A 27,385-nucleotide genomic window follows, 5' to 3' on the forward strand; every position below is an offset into this window, starting at 1 on the left:
TTTAAAACAAAACACTGCACATTTCCGCATTCTGTTAATTCTCCCATTTTCCACCTCGCCACAAAAGCTCATGAAGCACCTGGGCAACCACATTTATCTGTTTTTTGGGTTTCTTTGTCCCTTGACTCAGTCCCCAAATGAAAACCAATCTCACGAGATCAGAAGACTCGGGGGTATTTGCAGTAGCTGAGACAATGGTGATGACTTTGACTTTGGCTAAGGCTTCAGGTTCCTCTTACAATTGTTTGTTTAAACCAGGCTCCTACCTACCGTGAATCAAGATGGGTTTGCAGGTCTCCCGTCAACTTTGCAGGCACAAACTTAGGAGAAGCCCCTCTAGTTGCCTTTCCAGGGTTAAGGAAGAAGTCACTTTCCTTCAGTCCAACTCTTTCCCACTCAACCAAGACCAACATCATTTCTATGTCCTCTTGTTTGTCTAACAATCAAAAATTTTAAGATAACTTCTCATTTTACCACCTGGTATGTTTACAGTCTATATACTGCTAAACTTCTTGAAGCTTACATAGAGGTTTGTCTTTTAACTTTTCTTAAAATGATATTAAAACCATTTCCCATGTTGTTATATGTACACATATATTCAAGATTGGTGTACCATATAATTGTAATCAATCTTCTATTCCTGGACATATAAGTAGTTTCTAATATTTCACTATTCCAGTAAATTCTGAAAGCTACGTTTAGAGATTCTAGAGACACAACCCCAGTATTTGATATATATATATTTACAGAAAAGAAAGCCTTGGCTCATGGCCAGGATTCTATTGCTAACTTCCATTAGGCTATTCATAATGTATATCATTAGTCACAGGGGAACAGGCAAAGTATAAAGAAAACTATAAAAGAGCTACCCTTTTATCTTAAAAATCAGCTAAAAGTACATATTCTACTAATAGGTTCCAAAGTATCATTTTTACCTATGAATTGTTATACTATATATATATATTCTAAATATGTTATTAATATGTGGGTTTAGCTCCACTGCATTTTAAAGTCCTGAGTTACAGATAAGTAGTGTTACATAGGACGCTATGTCCTGGTTTGGGGGCCACACTAAGGACAGCTGAATAGAGAGTTGTTGTAGCCTAACTTTTAATAGAGCTATATCTTGATTAGCCAGAAGCTGCTTAGTCAATTCCGACACATGGTGAACCTGTGAGTGCAAAGTAGCTGCCTTGTAAAGTAATAATAGTCGATTTGTGACGTACAAACTGGCAGAGACTATTGTTGGAAATGGGGCAACCAAGTTCTATGTTTGGAATAGAAATGAGCAATTTAATTTGCTATGTATTTTAAAAGGACTCTTTTTTTTACCTGATGCTCCCCAATCCCTGAATGCGTGGCTGCTCCCCAGTGGGCCGGATCAGCATGATTCCAAAACATTCAGTCCCGGCTTACACTAAAAGAAAAAGAAAAAAAGAGGGGTGGGGGGAATTCAATGAGGAAGGCACTTAGGACCAGGATCCATCTTCTTGAAGAGGCAAAAGCAAAGTGAGCAACAGAGAATGTGAGTTTCTGGAGAGACTGGTAAGTCTGAGAAGATTCGAGAACGGTTATGTCAAAGATGATAGCAGGGATTTCACTGAAATTAAAAGTATAGGACAATTTGACCCTATCAAAACATAAAATACATATACTTGTGACCCAGCAGTTTCACTGTAAATATTAGTGGCATGCACACATAAGTAAGCACATGCCAGGCCAGTCACTACAATTCTGTTGATAATAACAAAGCCGTGGAAGGACGCTGCATGCCCATTGAGGGGTGACAACTTGTTGGGGGTTTTCTAGATACCATGGGAAATTCTTGAAGCGGACCAAAATGAATGAGGCTGCTATTCACAGGGCAAGATCGCTAAAACATGAGTAAAAAGATCAAGTGAAAATGTTATATACAGGATGATATGAGTTTGAATTTTTAAAAGACTAGGAAGATGCACACCTTTGATGACCGCTCACTTTGGGGGAAGTGGTGTCAAGGAGACCTGCACACTGGTCTTCCAATGCTTCGACAGTTACGAGAATGAGTGTATGCTCATTGTTGTGTGTTTCAAAATGCATTTGTAATTTATTTAATTCTTTTAATTTACTCTTCTCCTATCAAACATGAAATCTTATGTAAAGGAAACCATTCCTTCAAAATGTGCTTCTCTGAACCTTATCTTCCAGTTTAACAAATGAGTAGTTTTAGCAAAGGAGAATGACTCATTTAAAAAAATAAAAAGATTTATGAGGCCGTGATTTTAATTCAGGCCTTACGATTTGAATAAAATAAATAAACAGATCTCCATTGGCCAGTTTCCATGAGAGTTGCCAATGATGTGCAGGATTACCAGGGTAACTCCCCTCAATATATTCATGGTGCCCCACAACTTAAACCATGTGACAGAGTAAACACATATCCCATGGCATGCCACTGAACTGCCATTACAGGTGAATTCTTGAGTATGCCAGATCTAAAAAGTCACATGACGTATCCTCCTGAGAGAAGGTATGTCAATGAAGCTGATTTTTCAAACCGAACTAAATCATTTAGATAGGTAGTTATTCGCTGAAACAAGCTTCTAGATTCAGAAATAAGTAGAAGCAAATGATTTTCTAAATTAGAAAGTATGTTGACAGTACCTTTATTTCACTTCCAATTTTAAAGGACAAGATAGAGTTAATAAAATTTTAATATCACTTAGTAGATAATCATTATCAATAAAATTGTCTTTTGTTCCCTTAAGACTACTTCACTTTAAAAAATGGATGGTGTTTGGGGTAACATGTTTATAGAAGAAACTCCAGTCCATGACAGAAAATAAAATATTAACCCACAAGAGCTGGATTAATCTTTCAAGCAATTCAGAAGAGAATCAGAGGATGCGGGTAGGACGTGGGATGGGTGAAGCTACATGCTGGCAAGTGTGTCAATAAGAAACCGAACGTGTAGGAGTTGTGGATAGAAAACCAAATTTCCCTGCAACCCGTCGTCCAATGGATAATAAATTTGTTAGTAAAAAGATAATGCAGGCATGAGCCCTAAGGGGTAGTGACCCTCTTTCTAAAAATTATAAAATATTTCTACGTGTAGCAGCGTACTTTGGTGGGTCTCAGTTCTCTTTGGCCACAGCCCTTTAGCTCCTAAAATCAGAAGTCAGTTTTCTTGCAATCACCAGTGAGACAGCTTCTTAAAAATTTGAACTCAGTCTGCATTTCTGAATACAATGGAAAGAGTCACTCTGTGAAAGGGGTGTTTAATGAGTAACTTTTCAGTCAGGGATCTTGAGGACTTCCTGTAAACATTAGACGGTACTTTCTCTCTGTGCTCTATTAACATCCCCCAGATGACTGCATAGGTGCTGGCGACACTGCTAGGCCAACTTCAGAAGTCCCTGACATTTTGTGTGCCTGGAAAGGTTCCTGCCAACCCCCTCCTTCCCCGCCTCCTCCCAGGCAGCATTTGGAGATGACGTTGCAGGGAGTTCTGCTCCAGAGAAAGATTGATAAAGCCAAGCAATCAGAGTTATTTCCTATGCATGAAATTGATTAAATGCTTCACTAAATGGCTTATAAATTTGCTTCTCATATTTCTGTCACCCACTGAAAAGATTACAGAAACTCTGCGCATAGCCATGTTGTATACAATACCAAATTACAAAAGGTTGTAAAAACTAATGTTTTGTTTAAAGTTTTGAGCAGGACCATATGCCTTCAGTGACCTTGAGTAAGCTATTTTAATTCAAAACATTTCAAAGAATATAAAGGAAAGAATATTCAACAATATAACAAACCAGAGCAAGTGGTAGGTAGACCTCAGTTAACTACGCTGACCGTCTGTTCTTTCCTATAAGGGTGTCAAATGAATCCGCTCATAAAAACGCATTGTGTCTTGAAAGCTGGGGAACACGTGTGGTGTCAACTGGGATATTCTTACAAAGGAGATGAAATAAAGTTTTTTAAGACCTCCCAAAGCTGAATTTTCTCTATTATTTTTAGTTTGCAGATGCCTTCTCGTGAGTTGTGAGTCTTGCGTAGACTTGTAAGAACGATCCAGAAAAGAGGACAAATATTAGCACTGCTGGAAAGCTTGCTTTATTTTTTTCTTGTTTGTTTGTTTTTCATCTTAACACATTGTTCCGATGTCATTTGAGTTCTATTCTGAGAATTTCTTCTATTGAATAACCACTGGGGTGGGGGCGGAGATTTTAGCAAAGAAACAATTTATAGGCAAGGACATGACCTGTAGATGTCACTTGAAAGGAATACCATTCTTAACATGGCCTTAAAAGTACCTTCACTTCTATGGGGAAAATGAGATTCTTTCAGAGCATTTATAAGACATCATGTCCCCAGCAAGAATTAGCATTTGGCATTAACACACAACTCTGACAGAAACTGCAAGAAAAGGGTTTTTACAACCAACGATGTGCTTAAAATTCCTACTACCCTTACCTCTGCAATGTCCCAACCTTGATCACTTGTGGGGAACTGATGTGGCCTGACTGGCTACAGGTCACTGGAACCCATTGAAATGGAAATAATCTGGGCAATACGGTTGTGGTAGTTACATAATCTACTGTCAATTTGAGACTCAAGAATGAAGGGGCAGAGTCTGGCCTGTCAATCATTTCGGAGCTTGATGACCTCGTTTGGAGGCAGCACAGAGATAAATAGCTCACTGGAGGCAGGACACATGCTCACTTCCTGTGAGACATTCCTAGGGACAAGACACATAGAGCTACACGAGAGCCCTGGAGCTGAAGGAGCCATGTGGAGACCCCTGGCAGAGCTGAGACGCTTACACCACTGGATCCACAAGACTTCCCACCCATTGGCCTGTGATCTTCCTGAATTCGGCGTCATTGCATGTGTTTCATGAGTCTGAAGAGGAATTTATAGATTGGTACCAGACATATGGGCTAATATTAGACTTATGGACTTGATCTGGACTGGGCTGAGATGTTTTCTCAATATTCAATAGCTCTTGTATATAAAACTCTTTCTTGTACACATATCAGTGTCCATGAATTTATTTCTCCAGTCTACACAGGGTAGCACAATGGGAAACAGAGGCAAATATATTTTCTAAAGTCACGGTCAATCTAACTGCACACCTACTTTTACCTGATCTTCTGGGTCTGGGTAAGAGCCTGTATTGGAACTGCTCCTCACTTGTGAAAATGTAATGTAATTTAACCAGTAAAATTCAAGGTTTTTATTTGTTTGTCTGTTTGTTTGTTTTTTAATAAGTACCTGTTCTTGGAAACTTGCCAACACTTCAGGGATTACTTAACTGGATGATCAACAGCTATTATAAAACTCTTTGGTGATGGATATATGAACTCTCTTGTAGGCAACAAGCCACCACATAATCAATCCAGACTCCAGACATAAAGAGTTTAATAAATTAAATTTAAAAAGCTAGCACACAGATCGTGCATTTTCCCCATAAGTGTTGGCTTTCTTATACTAATTGACTCCATGTTTCTTGAATTTTATTCCTCAGAACACTAATTTTGTGAGATTTTCATTTATGAAAGGGGTTAGGTGGTCAACTCCATTGAGTAACCCTTCCCCTGGAGATTCTTCCACTCCATCGAGTCAATTCCGACTCATAACATCCCTATAGAATAGGACAGAACTGCCCCAGTGGGTTTCCAAAGCTATAACTCCTCATGGAAGTAGAAAGTCTTTTCTTTTTCCCTCAGAGTGGCTGGTGGTTTTGAACTGCTGACCTTGCAGTTAACAGTTGAATGAGTAACCACTACACATGTCTTAACGGCCTTATGGAAGTACCGCTACATAGAATCTTATTTAACCCCATTTAACTTGGTGTTCTCTCTTTACACCAAAAAATGTTGGGGTTTTTTTGTTTTTTGTTTTTTTTTTTTTTTGTATTATTGCTTAGAGCCAAGGAGTAAGGCGAGTCTTAAAGCCAAGCTGAGAAAGACTTTGTCATCTCTCTGGTGATGTGCAGACTTGGGCCATAAACATTCTCCTGTGCTAACTTTGACAAGTTGAATGTTCTGTGACTGCTAAAATAAATGTTGAAAATCGAACCTTAGGATTCTACATGAGAACCTACATAGACTTCAATAATGACATGCCATGATGAATATTGGTTCCACATTCATAAACACTTCACATACATTTATTCTTTCCTCTTTTTCTTTAAAGATGTCTTAAACATATACTCGCCCTTTGGATTTTTAGATAATCGACAGAGGCTATAGTTACTCTTCCCTTTCTGATCAGTGTCAGTCATACGTCAAGGTCACTTAAGAAAATCCCGTAGTGTACAATTGAATGAGATGCTGTGATTGTACAGATAATCTTGAATTTCCTCTCATTTAATTTTTGTAAGTCAATATTCTGCCAACTTCCCCCCTGTAGCTAGGTTTAGTAGCATATTACCCATGAGGAGTCTCGGAACTGGTGAACGAGGCCTGTCTGCTGCAACTCTTTGGCAGCATCTTTGCTCCATCGCAATCGTTCTCAAACTCCAGCATGCATCGGAATCACCCTGAAAATAAACAAAAAGCAATAATAATAGTACAATTCAAAGAAGCAGAAAACAACAAGTCTTGCTGAAGGTGTGAGGAGATGGAATTCTCATCCTGCTGGTGGGTCTGTAAGCTTGTACCGCCATTATGGAAAGGGATATGGTGTTAACTCAAACAAACTGAGACTGGAACTGCCATCCAATTCAGTAATGCCTAGGCTGGATATCTATCCTACAAAGTGGGAGACATAGCGGGAAAGGACCGATGGACTCCCCTGTCCATAGCAGCACTGTTCACGATAGCACAAAATCGAAACAGCCCAAAACCCATCAGAAGAAGAATGGACAAACAAAACTTTGGTACATACACAGGATGGAATACTATGCACTGCTAAAATACAATGATCAAACCACCAAGCACCTCTTGCCATGGTCAGAACAGTCGAATGTGACACTGAGTGAAGTTAGTCAATCACACAATGACAAATATTGTATGAGACTGCACCTAAAGGACAGACGCCAAGACAAACACCGGCAGTGATCCTCAAGTCAATCATTCAACACAGCCTTCCAAGCAATGAGGTGGTGTGTCTAATTTTCATAACCCACGACCTTGTCCAATAGGAGTACTATGAGTCAAAATCAACTTGATGGCAATGAGTTTTAGGGGAAAGGGGTTGTTTGCTTACTTGTGCATCATAAGGATTCTCCAGGGGAGGCCTCACCTTAGCTTGGGTCAGTTTCTCATTAGTGGGGTAAGTGCGAGAGGACCAAACAGTCCATGCCATGTGACAGTGCCCCATGGTCACCCTTATGGAGTGGACATTGTGTTCAGTAGACTCTGGTGGGGATTCATGGCCAAGAGAAGTGGGTGATGTGTCTTCCTCTAAGAGGATGATCGCATTTCTGTTACTAAGTAAATAAAGAGAGAAGGGCAGCTTGCCCTTTGGGGAAACATGACATGGTTGTTATGGACACCCCCCCCCCGGGGCGGGGGAGAATCCACACTGTACTCTATGGCTAATTATGCATTTTTAACTCAATTCCTTTCTAGCCCCTGGTGATCCAGGCCCCATACTATAAGCTACCTTGACTTTAGGTTTTGTCCTCTCAAAGTATACACATACAGCATAGCCCACATCAGAAGGATGTGAGTCAGAAAACCCACTAAGTGAACCAAATTTTCCCTGAAACACACTTGCTGCAGATGAAAGGAACTGATAGGTTCCTTTGAACTTAAAGCTGTCCTCCCTAATGACAGAGAAGGACTGCTACCTGAAGGTCATGGATTTGGAAGTCATTGGATTTTAGTCCAAACCTCTTGCTTTTGAGGTTGTACAATAATAAGCAACTTAAGACTACCATATGACTGATATTTTTGTGTTTCTTAGCTTTAAAGGACATGTCTTAGTTCCGCTGACATAGTTCCGCCGTAATGGATGAGTGTTAGTGAACTTTGTCCCTGTATCTAACCTTCATTGTTTTCTTAAACAGGACTTAAAAAAATATATATATATATATATACATATATATGTATGTGTATATATATACATATATATATATGAACATCATGTGTGTTTTAGTCGAAAAAGCTTCCCTGTATATTCCCCCTTACTTCAATAGTATTTTAAATCCTATACCATTGACTAGTTTGATGATACTATCATTAGAATTTCTAAAGGTGCAATAGAAGTTATTTACATTTCAAAAAGATGACAATCCTGCCCCTAAAGTCAGAGGGATATCTATAAACCTTATATATATAAATAGATAATAGAGCAATTAGTTCTTATGATGCGGCCCTGCTCCATACTCACTTTCCTGAAGGGAACACTGTCTTTGTGGGTGCTAGAGCAAAGTGTGGTGAAGAAAGTGGATGGTGTCAGTTACTGGAAAGAATAGTGTCTGGGCCTTAAAAGCTTGTCTCAAAACAAGCAGTCATCTAAGTGAGGTGCCAGCCATACTCATAAGGAAGAAGCACACCAGCCTGCATGATCCAAGGATTATAAACAATAAAATCCTTGCTCATAGGCGGGAACTGTAGTAGAACTTAAAATTGGAGTACCGAGTTTGCAAAAGGCTCTGGATGATGGTGAAAATCCAATATTACCATGATGGGGGATTAACACCCCCCACCCCCCATTGAATTCCCTTGGACCATTGACCATTGACCAGAGATGTGAGTAACCTTACCCCCAGGCAGAGTGCATTAGAAAGTGAATCAATGCAGATAAAGTTCGGTTAGATTTTCACATCTTATCAATTGTTTTTCTTTCTGACTCCTTTTTAATTTGTTTCCGTTTTTATTATTCTCTGCTTTCTTTTAGTTTGAGGTTTTTCTGGGTTGTATTTTGTCATTGTTGTGGGGGGCCATTGTATATTTTTCTTTTTATCAAAACCCGGATAGATAAATCTATAGAAACAACTGGATTAATAGTTTCTTAATGTAAGGGCAGATGTTGGGGAGAAATGGGGAGCTAAAAAGAATGAGTACAAGAATAAAGAAAATGTTCAAAAATATGCTGTGGTGATTGCACAACACTCTAACCAATTCAAACCATTGGGGGAAACCAACCCACTGCCCGTGCTTGATTCTGAAGGGCAGTGACCCCACAGAACAGAGTAGAATATTTCCTTTTCCTAGGCTGGAAATCTTTACAGACGTGGACAGCCTCGTCTTTCTCCCACAGAACAGCTAGTGGGCTCAAACTACAGACCTTGTTAATCGGTTAATGCCTAACCCACTATGCCACCAGGCCTACAGAATCCCTCTGAGCCTGTGCTAACGCACAAATTGCTGAGCCCCACTCTGAGCTTCTGTATAAGTTGCTTTGGGGAGAGACTTAAGAATTTGCATTTCTGCCAAGTACACGAGTCCTGCTAACCTGTCCAATCACAATCATTTGAAACATTTGTTTTAAAAGATCTCGCCATACCCCAGGCTTCTGAGACGGAATCACTAGGAAGGCGCCTCAGGAATCTGTATTTTTAATAACCTCCCCAGGCAATTCAAAACATTCGGGTCTGGACTGCTTCATCCAGAGAAGGAGGGCTTTCTTTTTAGATCAGAGTCTCGGGTCGTGGTCTCCTGCCTGAGCACAGGGACTCTCCCTGCTTGAGGCCTCTTCAAAAGTGCAGAAAGACCAAAGACATGTGAATGCCTCTCCCAATAACTTGTCCAGTAATTGGTATATTGATTGCTAATGTCATCATGTTTTAGTCTATATAAACCCCTCACTCTATTACAGAATCCCCAACAATCCAAAAAGTCATTGTTTATTCATGGTGACTCCCCAACTGGCTCTTGTCAGCTCCTGCTAGAGGGCTGGCTGATAAAAATCAGCAGATGATTGGACGCACACATTCTTAACATGACTGACCCATGACATCTCAGAGGGCAGCCAGGGAGCCTGTCATGATAGTACAATACTTTTCTTTCTTCCTCCTTATCTCGCTCTAGATGACTTTGAGATTTTTATTAACTCATTAATGACTGAAGATGTCATTTGAGCCAGTGGGAAGGCTTTGTTTCTTCCCCAACATGCCCCTCTTTTAAGTGTGAGTAAGTGTACAATTTGTTCAAGGGGAGAGGTGATAGGCTCACTGATGCAACATCTTGGACAAACCAAGCAGAGAGACTCTAAGTTCATTGGAATTTGAAATCTAATAGACTGGTATCGTGATAGAAATTTTGCCACAGAAATAACAGGCTGCTTCGGATACATGTCAGAGAAGAAAATGGGACAATTCTAAACAGGAAACAGCAATCCACAGAATCCAGCTAGTTTGACCATGTGGTGAATACAACTTCCCCCCACCAAAAAGCTCAATAAAATAAAGAATATATACAGGGGTAAGGCTACTGAAACCTCGAAATGTATCTTAACCCCACATTCATTAAACTATCTCTTGTTTCTGCGTGCCTTTAATTTTCACATATGCCGGATTGCTTTTAAAAATCAAATTAGATCTTTTGAAGGCACTTAAATTGCAACACCCTCGTGTTTTTTTTATATACTCTGGGGCTTAAGTCTTTTCATCTGGGCCGTGTGTCCAATTAATGGATAACTCAAGGAAGCGCGAGTTATTTTGAAAACTTGAGAATGTAAAAAGCGAGCAGGCTATTTTCATCATAACCGATTGGATTGAGAATAAGCTACAGAGGAAATGTTCAATGGTTATGATAACTTTTTTTAGATGAGATCACACACAAAAAAAAATTGTCAGTCACATAAGGTGATTTTCCCTGAGATGAAGGCTTTGAAGTCAGGTTTAAGTTGATTTCTCTTCAGGGTTGAGCCTCAGGCATGTCAGGAGGCTGCTTAGAGAGTGGGTTTACACTGATTTTATCAGCCAGATAATTCATTTGGCAAAGAAAACATCTTTTACTAGATGTAGCTCACATGCTATGAAGTGTTTACTAAATTTTGCTATTGTCAAAACACATTATAGGCCAGTGAATCCTCCTAATATGTGGGGAAATCATTCCCCAGAACTGACGATTGTTTGATGAACTAAAAAAGTTTGGGGTAAAAAGAATTAATGTCAGTAAACTATGACCACAATTGAAATATACTTCAAAGCAGTTTCAGTCTAAAGGCGCCTAATGACATCTTTATTTCTTTTTTTATTTAACAACTTATTTAATTATTTAAATGAAATAATTAGTTAATAGTTGCAGATTCATTAAAGGCATTGTTTTTGGCTGATTAAGTAGTGTTCACAGTAATTTTTCTTTTTCACCTTTCTGTACATGATGCCAAATATCCAGCTGAAACATGGAGAGCGAGGAGGTAAAAAATGCAGATGTTTCTGAAGATCCAGATATATGGGGTTAAGTCAACAAACCATCAAAGTTTTTCGGTCAATGTTTTCCATTTTCACCCAGAAGTTTGTTGTCATACAGACACAGTCTCCGTTTGTTCAGGAGCCATCACAGTGAACTTTAATGCCCTCTGCCAATACCTTAATACCTTCTTAAAAGTCATAAAATCATTTCTCAAAGTCTCACTTCATTCTTCCATGGGGAATCTACAACTGTATCTTCTTCAGAAACAACAAATACCATACCCAGTGCACTACCAACATAAGAACACTACCTGGTAAGCTTCCGATCCGTTGTGTTCCATGGTATTTGCTATCTGGGACTTTAAAACATAAAATATAATTCAGTTCAAAGGCTGTAAGGACAAGTTACATTGAGTTGGCACGCACATGCTAACTTCAAGTAGCTTCGAGGGAGCAGTGGCTGGTCAGTGGTAGAATAATTGCCTTCCGTGTGGTAGATGCCCGCTTGATTGCTGGACCATGAAACTCACACGCTTACCCACCACACCTCTGTCCCCGCGCCTTGCCTGGGGCTACAAGGCTGAGCGGTTTTCCGCAGATTACGGTGGGCTAAGAAGAAAGCATTTCCCGACTTTTAACAAAATTCAAGGGACCATCTTCCCAAATCATTGAAGTTTTGCAACAAGTGCATGGGAATATAGCTCCCCAGAAAACACTAGGTTTCAGGTGGATCAAGTGTGTTAAGGAAAGATTGGGGAGACCTCAGAGTTCACCCAAAGGAGGAAGGATGGGCAGCTCCAGTAATGAAGAAGTTGTGACTAAAGTGGAGACAGTGGTGGAAGCAGAACTTGGCCATTGCAAGCTTTGAACACAATGGGTGCTAGAAAGCATCGCGCAAAGAACAGCTAGCTTAAAGAGCTGATCATTCCACCTGTCTTTGAAGCAAGGTAGAAGCTAGTAAAAATGATTTTGAGGAAAAAAATCATAACCAAAGGTGACACTTGGCTTTCTCAATACAGTGCAGAGAGTGAGTTCCATCCAAAGAAGTGGCTTCCAAGGGGATGGCACTGAGAACATTTTATGCTTCAGTCACAGCAATGTACCTGCTCATGCTTAGAGTGTAACAGGGCGTGGCCTACAAGAATGTCATTGGTGAACCACGCCTCAGCCACCCTGCAGCCTGGAGCTGCCCCCTTCCAGCTTCCCAACACGTAAAGAGCATTTTAAAGGAGCCGGATTTGAGTCTCCGGATGGTGCCCACACTACTGTTTTCACCTGCTATAAATCAAAGAGCTCAAAACTCTTTTGGGAAAGATAAGAGAGATGGAAAGACCACCTTCAGAAGCGTATAGAGCTACATGGAAGGTGAGTTGACAGACAATGGCTTCACATTTTTGATATTTTTCTTTAATAACAGCTGCTATGGTTTTGTAGACACACTCTCTGACTGTGCTTTGCACCTGGAAGTACAAACCCAGACCAAATTCTACTGCCCTGTGCTCCTAGCACCCTTGCTTCTCCTCGCTAAATCTGAGCAATCGTACCAGCTCGTCTTCTACTGGTGCCAACAGAGATGGATCACAGATGCTACAAAATCGATTTCTGCTTCCATGCAGAAGAACACTTCGGTCAAGTGCTGTCAAGCCAGTACTCTGCTCTCAGCCGGCTGGGCGCTTTAACTCTGAGGGTCACACTCCTCCTCTCCCTGGTTCAACGACAATGGCATCGGCCTGTGCGGACTGCAATTGTGCTCTTGCCGAACAGCCAGACAGACGTCGTGGCTTCTGTCAAGGGACGTAGCTCTTAAGTTCTGTTTTGTTTTGTTTTTTTGCTATTAGTAAAATGTGCAACCTGGAAAGTTGTTATCTAATAACAAGGTTGTTGGATAACCTTCCTTCCCATGATATAAAGGTTATAATAAGACCCCAAGTCAAGCACTTGTAAACTGTTAACTAAAAACATCATATATATATATATATAAAAATATATGTATGTATAATTGCTCCAGAATTTTTGGAAGAGAAAACTTTTAAGGTCTCCATTTGCGATACTGAAAGATTCTGGCCGCAGAAAAACCGAAGAATAATATAAAAGAAAGGAAGATAACTTGGTTCATTTTTAAATTTTGTTGGGTTTTTTTTGACAAATCTGCAGTAGAGAGTCCTACAGGGAAAAGGCTCACCTATTAGAGAATCCCTTGAAAAGTTTAGTTGAATCTTCTTCTCCACTAGAAGGTTATAGAGAAAAGCAAATGAATACTCGTGGTAGTTCTTCAACTTTGTAGTCACAAATCACTCCTCAGCATGTTGCTGTATGTTGACACTTCCATTGAAGATGCAGAGATCAATACAAAAGGAAACAATAATAATAAAAGGCCAGGCTTCTACCATAATAATGGGGAAAGGTGTGTGAGCTGGAAGAAAGGACATACCCAAGCACATGACAAGTCATGATAAATGGGTCTTTATAATATTCATGTTTAGGCAGCACCAGGCCAGGATAATGCCATTCGTCATGGCAACACTAGGCCACTAATGAGCCCTCATTGCATATTCATTTCTGTGGCATTTCTTCTATGCCTCCCATCCTAAAAGAGGGCCTGGAAATATCTCAGCTTAGGAAGCTCAGCTAAGGCCTTCTTCTTCCTCCTCCTCTTTTTTTTTTTTTTTTTTTTGGTTATGTTGCAGCAATTACACTGTAAAAGTGTTACCCAAGATTGATTGCTCTGATCTGTAGTTCAATTGTAAATTAGAATACACATCCCCCCAGGGGCGCACAGCCCCTATTTGTGATTAAGAAAAAAGCCCTATAATAGACTAATAGCTAAAGTTCTCTCTCTTTTACTTTCAGGCAATTAGCTTGATGAAATGCCCTCTTTTTGTGTACCCTGGAAGTGTAAACCGATATCATAATGAAGTATATGATGTGTATTCTATTAATTTCACCTAGCTGGTGGGCAGGACCACATAAGTAATGGCTGCATTGTCTAGCATATTTACTGATGAGCAAGTAAACTCTTTTAAAAGATGCAGCTTACTGAGACTCCTAATAAGTAACCCCTGAGTGTGGGTTAGGACACCTGGTGGCACAGCAGCTGGAGCCTGACACTGCTAACTCCATGCGAGAATCATATGCTACCATCCAGCTCAGTCTTGGAAAACCTGCAAGGCCAGTTTGCACCATTCTGTAGGGTCACTAGGAGTGGAAATCCTCTCCACAGCCGGGGGTCTGGCTTGGGAATTGATCATGTGGAAGGACTCTCCTCTATCAAAGTGGTACCCATATCTCTCAGATAGTGAGAGATTCCCCACAGGGATGCCCTGATCCTCATGTTTAAGAGATAACTGCTTGGCTGGAGCTGCTCAGAGTGACAATATAAAGACCAGCACAAAGGGTCAGTGAAGGTCCCAGGCCCTTGGAAAAGGCGAGGGTCACAGGAAGAGACGAGCCAGTCAGGGTGCAGTGTAGCACCGACGAAACACACAGCGTTCCTGTAGGGCAGCGGTTCTCAACCTGGAGGTCACGACCCCTTTGGGGGTTGAACGACCGTTTCACAAGGGTTGCCTAAGACCATATTTCCAATGGGCTTAAAAGCAAGATGCCACTCCTCTATCCATCTCCAGGCGGGTCCACCCACATGCAGATAGGCCCACCCATGGGGTCACCACAACATGAGGAACTGTATTAAAGGGTCATGGCATTAAGAAGGTTGAGACCACTGCTCTAGTTCTTTAATGCTTCCTCCCCCAGCCCACTATCATGACCCCAATTCTATCTTAGAAATCTGGCTAGATCAGAACATGTATACTGTTACAGATAAATGTTTGCAACACGGAATCCAGGACAGATAAACCCCTCAGTACCAATAAGGGGATCAGTGATACTAGGAGGGTAAGGGAGGACGGGGGGAGTAAGGGAGAACCGATCACAATAATTGATGTATGACCCCCTCCCAGGGAAATAGACAGCAGAAAAGTGGGTGAAGGGAGACAGCGGTCAGTATAAGACATGGGGGATGTGGGAAAGTATTTATAAATTACCCCCAAAAAATGAGGAGCTGATGCCAAGGGCTCAAGAAGGAAAAAAAATGTTTTTAAAAAGATGATGACAACATATATACAGATGTGTTTGACACAATGGATATATGTATGGATTGTGATCGCTGTAAGAGCCCTCTATAATTTTTTTAAAGGGGAGGATGAGAACTCTTGTACAGCCAAATTCAGACTGGCAATGGGCAAAGGCATTGGACTGTGTGGACCGTAACAAGCCATGGGCGGCCTTGAGAAGGATGGGAGCACATTGTGCTCATGCAGAAGCTATAATTCATTCACCCATAACCTGTACATCGATCAGGACGCCGTTGTTCAAATAGAACAAAGGAATAGTGACTGGTTTAAAATCAAGAAAGATATGCATCCGGGTTGTGTCCTCTCACCAACACTTACTCAGTCTGTATGCTGAACACACCATCAGAGAGGTGAATTCTTTAAAGAAGAAGAATAGGGTATCAAGTTTGGAGGAAGTCTTATTAACAACCTGTAATATGCAGGTGATTGGACTTAGCTTGCAGAAAGAAGTTGATGCACTTGCTGACCAAGATAAAGGATTGCAGCCTTCAGTGTGGATTTCAGGTCAATGTGAAGAAGGCCAAACTCCTCACAAGTGCACGAAGACGTAACATCAGGAGAAGTGGAGAAAAGATTGAAGTTGTCAAGGATTTTGTCTTGCTGGATCCAAGCAGGAGCTACATTGCACTGGTAAATCTGCTACCTGGTAGCTCTTGAACGTGTCAAAAAGCAAGGATGTTCCTTTGGGGACTAAGGTGCGCCTGACACAAGCCATGGTAGGTATTTTCAATCCCCTTAGATGTGTGTGAAGGTTGGAGATTGAATAAAGAAGACCGAAGAGGAATAATGTTGGGATAATGGTGTTGGCGAAGACTATGAAAGGCCAAAACAACACACAACCAGAAGGCTCCTTAAGGCAAGTGTCGTGAGGCTTCCTCCCACATACATCAGCTGTGTTGTCATGAGAGACCAGTCCCTAGAAAAGGACATCATGCTAGGAAAGTCCAAGGGCAGCACCAACGTGGAAAGCCCTCTGTGAGGCTGACACAAGGTCTCCCATTCAGGAACAGTCGGGAGGACCGATCGTGACTCCCTGAGTGTCCCAGACTGCCACTGTTCAGAGGAGTCAAACGCCCAGTGTTTCTCCCGGAGGAGATGCTTGTGGTTCTGAAGCGCAGACCGTGGGCATCGCAGCCCAGCTCCCCTGCCAGGACTCCTAACAAGTCTCTCCCGTTTGCAGCTGGGGAATTGTGGGATACACTACTCAGTTTATCCTCTGGGGGGTTGACACAATATTTTATAGCCATGTTCGGGTGGATTGCACCTGCGCACAAAATCCTGATTTCAAGAATGAAAGCGCTGAGTTCCTGTGTCGAAAAGAAAAAATTAGAGTTTCCTTCTCTGGTGCAGCTGTCAGTTTTCAACCAAACCACCAGCAGTGACTGCAATTGCTTGTAGATGGTGCATTGCCGGTCCTAATTTTGTTCTTCTTATGCAATATTTTTATTCTTTTATTTCATTGATAAGCAGCTCGAGAATGTTTTAAATGGCAGTAGAAATAGAAAAGAAGCAATAAAACAAAACAAAGCACAATAAAAATCTGTCTTGACCTAAAACGATTTACAGTGAGTTGCTTTATGAAGATGTTAATTACCTGCTCCAACTCCCTGACATTCATCAATAAACCATTTTGTGTTATGCACCAAATACTTCCTGGGCGTTACTGCCTGAATAAATTCATCCTTTTTCCTCTTTAATAATAAAAATCTTATTTGTGTTACTAGAACGTCTAAAAAATGTTCATATCAAAGGCATTTCCAAGATTTTTAATACTGAATTGAATGGCATTTTTAGATTTGTTACATTTTGAATTATTTTTTAAGGCTTTTCAATGTTTTATTTTGTTCCTGTTGGGTTTGGGGGCTTGGGGTTGTTTTTATTTTTATTTTATTTTACTGGGGACTCCAGCTCTTATCACAATCCATACATATATCCATTCTGTCAAACACATCTTTACATATGTTGCCATCATCTTTTTCAAAACATTTTCTTCCTACTTGAGCCCCTGGCATCCACTCTTCATTTCCCCCCTCCCTCCCACATGCCCCCTTGACTATATATATTTTTTATATTTTTTTCATGTTTTACACCAACTGCTGTCTTATATCTCCCACTTTTCTGCTCTCTGTTCCCCTGGGATGGGGGTCATACATCGATCATTGTGATCGGTTCCTCCTTAACCCCCCATACACCCTTACCCTCCTAGTATCACTGCTCCCCTTATTGGTCTTGAGGGGTTTATCTGTCCTGGATTCCCTGTGCTTTGAGCTCTTAGCTATACCAGTACATTTTGAATTTTTTAAATAGACTTTTGTGATATATAAAATGTGCTCAGATCCCACCTATTCCCACCCAGTGACTCTAGCTTCCTTCTGGCTAAATAAAATATTTGGGGGAAATTTAATTACCATATTCTGGAAAGTGGTTCTCATGTTACATAATTTCCCAAATATTACAAAATGAGGTACCAAAAAATAGCTTATGGAAATCCATTTTATACTCTCCTTGTTAAAAATCACACTAAAAGCTTCTCTTGAAATGTCTTTGTATATCTTCTTTGGAGTGTCTTTACCTTTAATTTTGATATCATGGACCTGCCTTATCCATTGCTGTTGTTGTTAAGGGCAGTTGACTGAGGTCCAAGTCAGAGACCCTGAGTCTAACAGACTCAGGCACTGTCCAGTCCTGGGCTACCGTCCCAGCAGTTCCTGTATTTGAGCCCTGGGTCAGCCCATCTCACAGAGGGCTTTCCTGGTTGGTGCTGCCCCTCGGCTTTCCTCAACATGATGTCCTTTTCTAGGGACCGGTCTCTCGTGACAACATAGCCGATGGACGTGAGAGGAAGAATTGCCATCCTTGTCCCTGAGGAACATTCTGAGTGTACTTCCTCCAAGATAGCCCTTGTTTGTGCTTTTGGCAGGCTACATAGGACTCTCGATATTCTTCACCGGAGCCTCAGTTGAAATGCTTCCATTCGTCTTCAGTCTCCTTATGAGGCCATGGGAAGTACCATGGCGTGGGTCAGATGCACCTTAGGCTTCTTTTCAACGCTTTAAAGAAGCCTTGTGCAGCAGATTTACCCCCACGGGTCACTTGCTCTCTTGACCATTGCTTCCATGAGTGTCGAGTGTGGGCCTAAGCAAAACAAAATTACAAACTTGCCATATAGTCAACATGAATTTCCATTGCCTTAGACAAGTTTGAATAGCTCACTGTCTGCACTTGAGGAAGATCCTCTAATGAGTCCAAAATAAATGAGTCCCAAACAAACAAAGCATAACGACTTCCAAATCAAGCAAGGGCCATCACCTACCCTCATAAAGAAAATACAGTCATATGCCTTTATTGCATTCACCTGTCTAATAACAAGTGAGGAGACTCACGGTGGGCACTTGATATCAACAAGGGCTTCAATAGACGATCCGAGAAAGGAACCTGAAGACTTGCGTTATAGATGTAGGCAAAGAGAAAAGGGGAACGTCATTCCAGGCAACCACATGCTCAAAAGCCTGATAAGGAAGAGAGTTTGACCAGCTAAAGGAAAATTTAAGGGACAGGTGAGACTGGGCCACTAGGAATTGGAAGTAATGTGACATGAGATGAGGTTGAGGACACAGATAGGCAGGGCGTGATCCTAGAGAGCATTGTAGAGCACAGTGGAGAATTTGGAGGCCATCTTAAGTCCAATGGAAAGTAACTGACAAGAAAGGCATGCATCTTATTCAACGCGTCGCCCACGTGCCTGGTGCAGCGCCTGGTATACATAGATGCAAAAGCATGCGTACTTCATTTATATCATAAGATGTAACAGTCTGTTTTGTGACTGTTGATTTCCCCCCCTAATTGCTCCTGAGTTCTTCAAGACCAGAGCCTATGCTTCCATCTGGTAGCTCCATTTTATCCAAGGGTCTGGCTCTTGCATAGAGTTAACAGTTCCTATGATGCTCAATGACTAATTAATTAATTAGTTAATTAAAGTATAGATAAAGCAATTAAGTATGAAAGATCGTCACTAATGGAACCTACTCACTTCCCCTTCGATTAGCCAGCACAGGATGCAGAACAGGACATCTGAAAATGTTGCATAGCATCAATAGTCATTGCGAGAGAGGCTCCCTTAATGCTAATGTCTAAAGTCCTTCCACCTATTAATACACACACACACACACACACACAATGCATGCCAAAGGTGGTGCAGTCCAAACACAGTCTGTGCCTGAGTTAACAATGTTGAGTCATGACTTGATTTAGAGACAGTCCTCTGGTGATGTGAGATGTTATCATGAAAGAAAGACAGGTGAAATGCAAAAAGAAATCCTCCAAACTATTTGTGCCGCTTCTGATGGGTCTTAATCTATTCAAAAATTTAAACTTTCATTTAAAAATAGATCTAGACTATCTAAGAAAATAGAGGAGTTCAATGGTGTCACCATGTGCCACACTATCACATGAGAATGGTAGTGTCCTAATTCCGGACTCTGCGCTTTCTGTTCTGGCCTGGTGGCATTTAAAATATGCTGGGAGAGGAGGGAGCTGCTTTACCCTTGCCTGATTCAGGCATAGCCCCAAAGGCGTGTTTTCATACGCAAAGTGCCAAAGGTTATGATCTTATCTTCTCTTTTCCTGTTATTCTAATTCGGGCCAACAAAAAGTATTTCTGTTTTCTTCTACAGAGCCTAGATTTTGAAAAAAGAAAGGAAACAATTACAAACTACATGGGATTATTAGTGAAAAATAAAAACTTCCAGAAAGTTAGAAGGCCTTTAACCTTCTTTCTACCAAGCATTTTTCTTTTTTAAATAATGTGGATTTTAGAGAAATGTTTTAAAAATATAAGGTTGGTGTTTATGATGTGTGTCACTGAGGTATTTTTAATTATGTGTTCAAAACCCCATTGTTGGTCATGTGGAAAATAACATCAATCATTATTTGGAAATTCTGAACCGTAGCGGACAATATTTGCTATCTGCTTCTGAGACAACCACAAACCAAAAATGCATATAGGCATAGAGAGTGGTAAAGTGTGGGATTCTAACTCCTGGCAAACCCATGTGTCGGAGATTGCCACGTCTCTCTTCCGAGGGATCTCCAAGTGCACTCAAACCATCCCTCTGAGGTCTCAAGGTTGCCTCGTCCAGCTGATTAAGCTAATACGTTTTCTGCTGTCCACGGGATGAAGATTATGAAAGAGCCCATTGATATCATAAAGACGAAGTTCAATTCAAAGATTAAAACCTCAGATATATGGCATTCCCCAAAGTCTTTTTTTTTGGAAACTCTAATACATCTAAGAAGTCCTTATAGTTGGGTAATAACCTTTTAAAGTAAGGACAACTCAAATTATGGTCAATGCAGCTTCCTGAGAGACCCACCTGTTTGTTCACCGGGATTGGGGAGGAAGGAGGATGCCAGGAAGGTGCACAGGAAGGTGCACAGGAAGGCTTCTGCTCTGATGGAAGAGCTCCTTAGAGTTAGGCCCCGTCTTCCTTCTTTAGGAACATCGTAGCTGCAACAACAGGGTTTCACTTAGTAAAGGAGAAAGGGGAGGGGCGGAAAAACACAGGAACATTTTTAATATTTGGCTTATTGATTCGTGAATCCAAGAAGAAGAAGCGATTCTGTTTTATCAGAACTGAGAGATTCTGTTAACACCATCTTTGTGTGTCAAAATCAGAGATTTAGTCCAAAGAAAATCCACTTTGCAATATCCCCAAAGAGGGAAAATGTCCTCAAGATGCTGTCTCTCTCTAATGTGTGCCAGGGGCCAAATCACACAATTAGAGCCTGTGGCTTCACATGTAAAAAGTACTATTTTGTTGATGGATCACTCTATAATGTGAGCAGTTTTTAAAAGTCGTATTTAATTTTCCATTATTGTAGCACTGGATGCTACTTGTGCCTGTCCATTCTACTAACTGTTTCTTAGTCTGGGAAAGGCACAGGCTGCTGCGTGCTGAGGAATGTCTGTGCTTGACTCTGTTTTTAATTCCAGAGACCTGAATTAGAAATCTAAAGGGGGCCTGATTTCACCTTTTTTCCTAAATGTATTTATTTTACTTTCCAAATCGAGTGATGAGGGCTCCTTTGTGTTTCCTAACCATTTCCTTTTAAAAAATACAGATAGAGACAAAAGCTGAGTGTATTAGTGTCTGTGTGTGTGTGCGTGTGTGTGTGCGATTTTCTTTAAGAGGATGAAATGAACCATAAAATAAGCCCTTAACAGTAACCGAAGAAATAAAAAAAAAATCATTTACAACACATGGGATTGATGCCGAATATGTGCAGATTCGATGGGTTCGGGGAGTTTGAAAGCAATCATAATGAAATGCATGACTCATTAGCAAACACTCCGCAGTGTGGGTCCATGTCCCTAGGAAGTCCTACCACCTCTGTCTTCAGTGTTGGGTGCGAGCTGAAGGGTAGAGACGTCTGGACCCTGCAAGGGCATAAAGCCAATGCACCAAGGTCTCCAAACTCTTCATTTCTCAGATGCAGGCACTTTGATCCTGAAGGTACAGATGAACCAAATAACTTCGGAAGTGTATGGGTAGAAATAAAGTTGCTGATGGAAGAGTCGTCTGTAAATGTAAAGTAAGAATTACATGGTGCAAATTTGTACTGGCGGATGCCGGTGGGGATTTCAAGTACATGCTGCTTGGTATGCAAAATGGCTGGTGAACTCAAGTACCCAATACTGAATGTAATGGGAACCAGATGTCTAACAGAGAGAGAAAAATATTTTATAGCAATAAACGTGACATTGACTCCTAAAGGGTTTGCTGTTTTAAACAACTTCCCGGTCTTACTTTTCCTCATATTTTAAAATAGTTTAAAGTAGACGGCATAAAGAAATTATTTCCATCTTTTGCAAGAAAAATTATTTAATTTGCCACGAACTTCTAAAACGCATACAAACGGAGAAATGATCGGGGAAAAGATAATTTTGGAATTCGTTTAATAAAACACTGTGCTCGGCAACGCAAAAGAATATTAAGGGAAATAAAGCATAATTCCCCCTGCCCTGAAGGGACTTGGAATAGGCTAGATGTGATAAGACACACACAGCTGGATGGGGACATGGTGAAAACAAGCCGGAGAGAGAGGCACAGTTAAAGGGCCATGGGACTGCGAGGGAGAAAGAGCAGGCCTCTATGGGGCAGGATCCAGCTGATGTGGCTTGTGCAGCATCTCCATCTCCTGCGCCTCCTCTAACTGCAGAAAGGCTGCCCTGGAACGGGCCCTCTGCTCTCTTGCCTTGGCCAGGCCACAGCTCGGCTCTCTCAGCTTCCCCCATCCCTTCCAATGGTACACATCCCATCTGCCAAGGAGTGCACCGACTGATTCTGCTGCACGCTCTGGACTTAGACCGCAGGTCCCCGTCCTGCTTTCACAGTTCTGACTCATGGCCCTGGGGACTCACCTAACCACCTCCTTCTGCCTCCATGGTCTCATCTGTAAAGTGGAGCCTGGTGGCATAGTTGGTTACGTGTGGGGCAAACCTCCGGAAGCCCTGCGGGGGAAAGAAGAAGCTCTTTGCTTCTGTAGAGTTCACTCTCAGAAACCCACAGGGGCAGTTCTGCCCTGTCCTCTAGGGAGGGTCACTGTGAGTCCCAATTGACTCCAAGGCGTGGAGTCAAGGACTCAAGTGGGGAGAGTAAGGATGGATCTCAAGCGCTGGTGGTCAGGATAGAATGAGGGCCGGGTGTGCCTAGCGCCCTGCCCACAGTGCCGGCACAGAGCCAGGAGCTAGTCACAAACTGGCTTAGAGGCACTGCTCTCCGTCACCCGCTCCTGTTTCCATTGGACAAAATCTAAAGTTCTTCCTTTGGCTTGTTAGACAGTGCACGCAGTGGTGCTTACACACGTCTCTGTTCTTTCTCTCAATCGGTTTCATCAAATACGGAATTCTCCTGCCCCTCTAGTCCAATTGTGACGGCCCAAAGGGGCCTTTGGTGTTTGAATCCCTGTGGCTTTACCCGGCTGTTTCACCTGCCTGGGACAGTCCACCTTCTAAAGCTCTGTACAGCAAACCCCTTCTCACCCTGCAGTTCTCCTGTCGAACCGTCGTCTCCCGGTAGCCTGTGAAAGAATGAGCTCCTCCTTTCAGAAGGTCAGGAACCCTGCTGGCTTCATGGGTTCCACGGTGGGCTTCCAGCTGAAATATCAAGGGTTCAAAAGCACTAGCTCCTCCTACCCCCGGAGAAAGATGAGGCTTTCTACTCCCATCAAAGTCACCGTCTCGGGAATGCACAGGGTCGTTCTACCCTGTTGCTCTAAATGGGCACTGACTCGATGGCAGTGAGCTGGGCTTGTTCACTGGGCCAGAGGTGGAGGGCACCACACGCTGAGAACTGCAAGAGTGGCAGTTCAAACCCACCAGCTTCTCCACAAGACAAAGTCAAGGTCAACTGCCCCCACAGAAAGGTACAGCTTCGGAAGCCCAGCTGGGCAGTCCTTCCCTGCCCTGTAGGCTCGGCACTGATTCCATGGCAATGAATTTGGTTTGGTTTCTCATTTCCTGGGCCAGGAGCCCTGCTGGCACAGTGGCTAACAGCACTCCACTGGGAACCATGAGGTCTGGGGTTCAAACCCACCACAGGCTAAACATGTGACTTTCTACTCTCATAAAGATTTACAGTCTGAGAGAGCCTTGAGAGACTTAATAGTATGGCTTCGGCTGAGGTCATGCTCTGACTAAAGAGCCAGCCATTCCTCGCTGTTGCCACCATAGAATGTGGTTTCATCTGTCTAAAGAGCCAGCCATTCCTCGCTGTTGCCACCATAGAATGTGGTTTCATTATTACCGATCCCATTTACTCAAGGTAAGATAGAAATCTTGACTTTTCCCAAAAAATGTCCAGTTTTAATTTTCAGCAAATACATTTATCTTAATGGTATCATTTGAAGCCAAATAAACCCATCTGGTAACAAACAGCTACCTGTAAACAGACCTCAACTCTATGAATACCTCATGCTGGCATTTCTGGCAAATTTAACTTTGCCTTATAATCATGCAAACCTCTACTTTCTCAATAGACTACAGTCCAAGAGCAGAAGTTCGCAACCTGTGGTTCACAACCCCTTTGGGGGTCGAATGACCCTTTCACAGGGATTGCCCAATTCACAACAGTAGCAAAATGACAGTGATGAAGTAGCAACTAAAATAATGTCATGGTTGGGGGTCACTGCACTTGAGGAACTGTATGAAAGGGCCGTGGCATTAGGGAGCTTAAGAGCCACCACCGTTAGAAGGTCAGGCTGCATTACCTTGGTCTTCCTAGTGCCCAGAACAGAGGCCAGAAGCATCTCCAGGAATTTCTCAGTGATGTTTTTCTGACCTTTGAAGTCAAGGCAGACTCTGCAGGTGAGAGCATCCCAGGTAGTGGGAGAGAAACTGTTTCCTAAATGCTAAGCAACGTGATCTGGCTCGTTTTATATTTTCTAAACTTCTGGAATAAAGGTTTTCTTCTGCCTAGTGTCCCTATTTCTAAAGAAATATAAAATTTCAGGAAACAGAATTTCTTTTAAAAATGAAAAAAAAAAACCTTGTAAGTGTGGAAGCCTCAAAAATATCTGATTTGAGGGTGGCAACAATGAAACATACAACTTTCCACTCATTCTTCAGTGCTTCCTCCCCACCCCACCCCCACGATCATGGTCGCAATTCTTCCTTACAAATCCGGCTAGGCCAGAGAATGTACACTGGTACAGATAGGAACTGGAAACACGGAGAATCCAGGATGGATGATCCCTTCAGGACCAGTGGTGAGAGTGGCTATACTGGGAGGGTGGAGGGAAGGTGGGGTGGAAAAGGGGGCCTACTCCAAGGATCTATATATAACCTCCTCCCTGGGTGACGGACAACAGAAAAGTGGGAGAAGGGAGATGTTGGACGGTGTAAGATATGACAAAATAATAATAACTTATAAATTATTAAGGGTTCATGAGGAAGGAGGGAGCAAGGAGGGAAGAGGGGGAATTAGGAGTTGATAACAAGGGCTCAAGTAGAAAGCAAATGTTTTGAGAACGATGATGGCAACAAATGTACAAATGTGCCTGACACAGTGGATGTATGGATGGATTGTACAAGCCCCCAATAAAATGATTATATATATATGATTTGCTTGGTACTGTATAGAACTCTTTGGGCAACAGCTCCCAAGCCCACTCCAGAATTCACAACACCAGAGCCAGCTCTCAAACTATAAACCTCTTATAGAAAAAGTACACATAGATATAATCTTCATCTAACATGTCAATAAATAAATGAATAAAGGGCACCAACTAAACTTTGTTGTACGGTGCGCATGAGCCACGTTCTAAACACAGATACACCATCTCCTTTGCTACGCCATTACTGGACGTACCATGAAGCAGAGGAATGTGCAAAAGGTTGTGAACAGATTAGAAGATCCAAAGAGAACAGTGGCAGTATATTTGAAAGAAAAATTAAAACAGTTATTCAATTGGGGAAGTATTTAAAGTTTGATAGAAGTTTGAAGTGTCATAAAAATCATTGACAAGAAGTGTCAGGAACAGGGAACCACTGCCTCTAGACACCCATCCTCTCTGATGTGACTCTGCGCCTCACACTTCATCTCCTCTACTTGCTTTTCACAAACCAACTGCCCTTGTAAAGGTTTCCATGGCAAGGTGTAAATTCGAATATCAAATCCACGGTCCTATTGCAGCACCTTCCTGTCTGATTTATTCCCAAGGAAAGTGTATGCCCTCACACAGCCAGACAGACACATACACGTCCATCGTGGTCCCATTAGCTGGAGTCAAGGCTGTGGAGTTGTTAAAGAACTGGTTTTGTAAGGCAGAAAGTGGGTTGGGGCAAACACCAAACATCTAAATGATGATCCCATTTTCCTCGATAAATGTAAAAACAGAAGTACAAAGATGTGAAGGGTCCACATCAAAGTATTGATATTGTTGATGTATATGTTTTTGTGTTATTTTGGCTTCTCTGTGGATTTTTCATTTTCTGCAGTGGATAAAACCACTCAACCGTCAGTTTGTTGTATGGTGGTGGTTCGCATGTTACCTTGTTACTGGAAGTTCTGTCCTTTATCTGGGCTTCCAAAACTTCATGCAAAAAAAAGAAAATCCAGTATCTTTCATTTCCATCTTTCCACAAAGTTTTTGAGGCCTCTTCAAATTTCAAATATCATCAGGGTCACCCCATAGTGGCAGTTTTCACTGAAGCTTCAAGACTCAGATTCACTTAGAAGAATGATCTGCTGAGCTACTTCCAAAAATTAATCAACAAAATTCTTGTGTATTACGACAGAACACTGTCCAATACAATGCTGCAAGACAAAGCCGCTAGACTGGAAGAGGCTCAAAATACAAGGTGGCTGCAGCAGTGATGACAGTGCTTAGGGCTAGGTATTATTTTGTTCCGTTGCACTTGACTCTGGGCTGATTAAATAACAATCAACAGCAGCAGAAACAATGGATAGGTGGGGGAAAGTGGCCCAGCATCAATGCGGCTTTAAAAGGTAAAACTGGGTACAAAAGGCTCGGGTGGAAAAAACAAATATCTTTAGTGGTGATGGAAGCTAGAGAGCAAAAAAGATTCCCAAAGAAGGGTTAGCAGCTTGAATGGAAAATGTCCACCTGGGAGTCCTTTGGAGTTGACAAACGTCTCACCAGGAAGGTGCCCGAGCTATTCCTGGTGGAGAAGCTGCGTGTTGAGTTCACCAGGGCTCGTGGTCTTACGGCATTGCGGTGTGCGATTAGATCCTAGGATAAGATAAGACAGAGCGAAGAAAGATATGAGCACATGGAAATCTACAGTAGGCTTGTAGAAGGCAAGAGGGAAGGGTCGTGACAGAGGAGCTCAAATTGAAAATACAGGTGTCAATCAATCGTCTGAGGACAGGCGGAGGAAGGGCCCATTTCATCACCCTGAACAATGGCAGTGGGGTAGAAAACTGGTGCAGAGAAATGTGAG

At 41.9% G+C, this 27,385-nt stretch overlaps 1 long non-coding RNA gene across 1 annotated transcript; it reads right to left on the bottom strand.

Moving 5' to 3' along the window:
- Window positions 1-1,330: 1,330 nt before the first annotated feature.
- On the bottom strand, window positions 1,331-27,156 carry LOC142456294 (uncharacterized). Its single transcript, XR_012786056.1, has 6 exons — window positions 23,465-27,156; window positions 22,844-22,933; window positions 21,808-22,001; window positions 20,796-20,929; window positions 6,418-6,526; window positions 1,331-1,417 (listed from the first exon to the last, which is right to left on the bottom strand). It is a non-coding gene; the product is annotated as an uncharacterized LOC142456294 (long non-coding RNA).
- Between the last annotated feature and the right edge of the window lie 229 nt (window positions 27,157-27,385).

Source organism: Tenrec ecaudatus, chromosome 9 (genome assembly GCF_050624435.1).
Source record: "Tenrec ecaudatus isolate mTenEca1 chromosome 9, mTenEca1.hap1, whole genome shotgun sequence".
Lineage (NCBI taxonomy): Eukaryota > Metazoa > Chordata > Mammalia > Afrosoricida > Tenrecidae > Tenrec > Tenrec ecaudatus.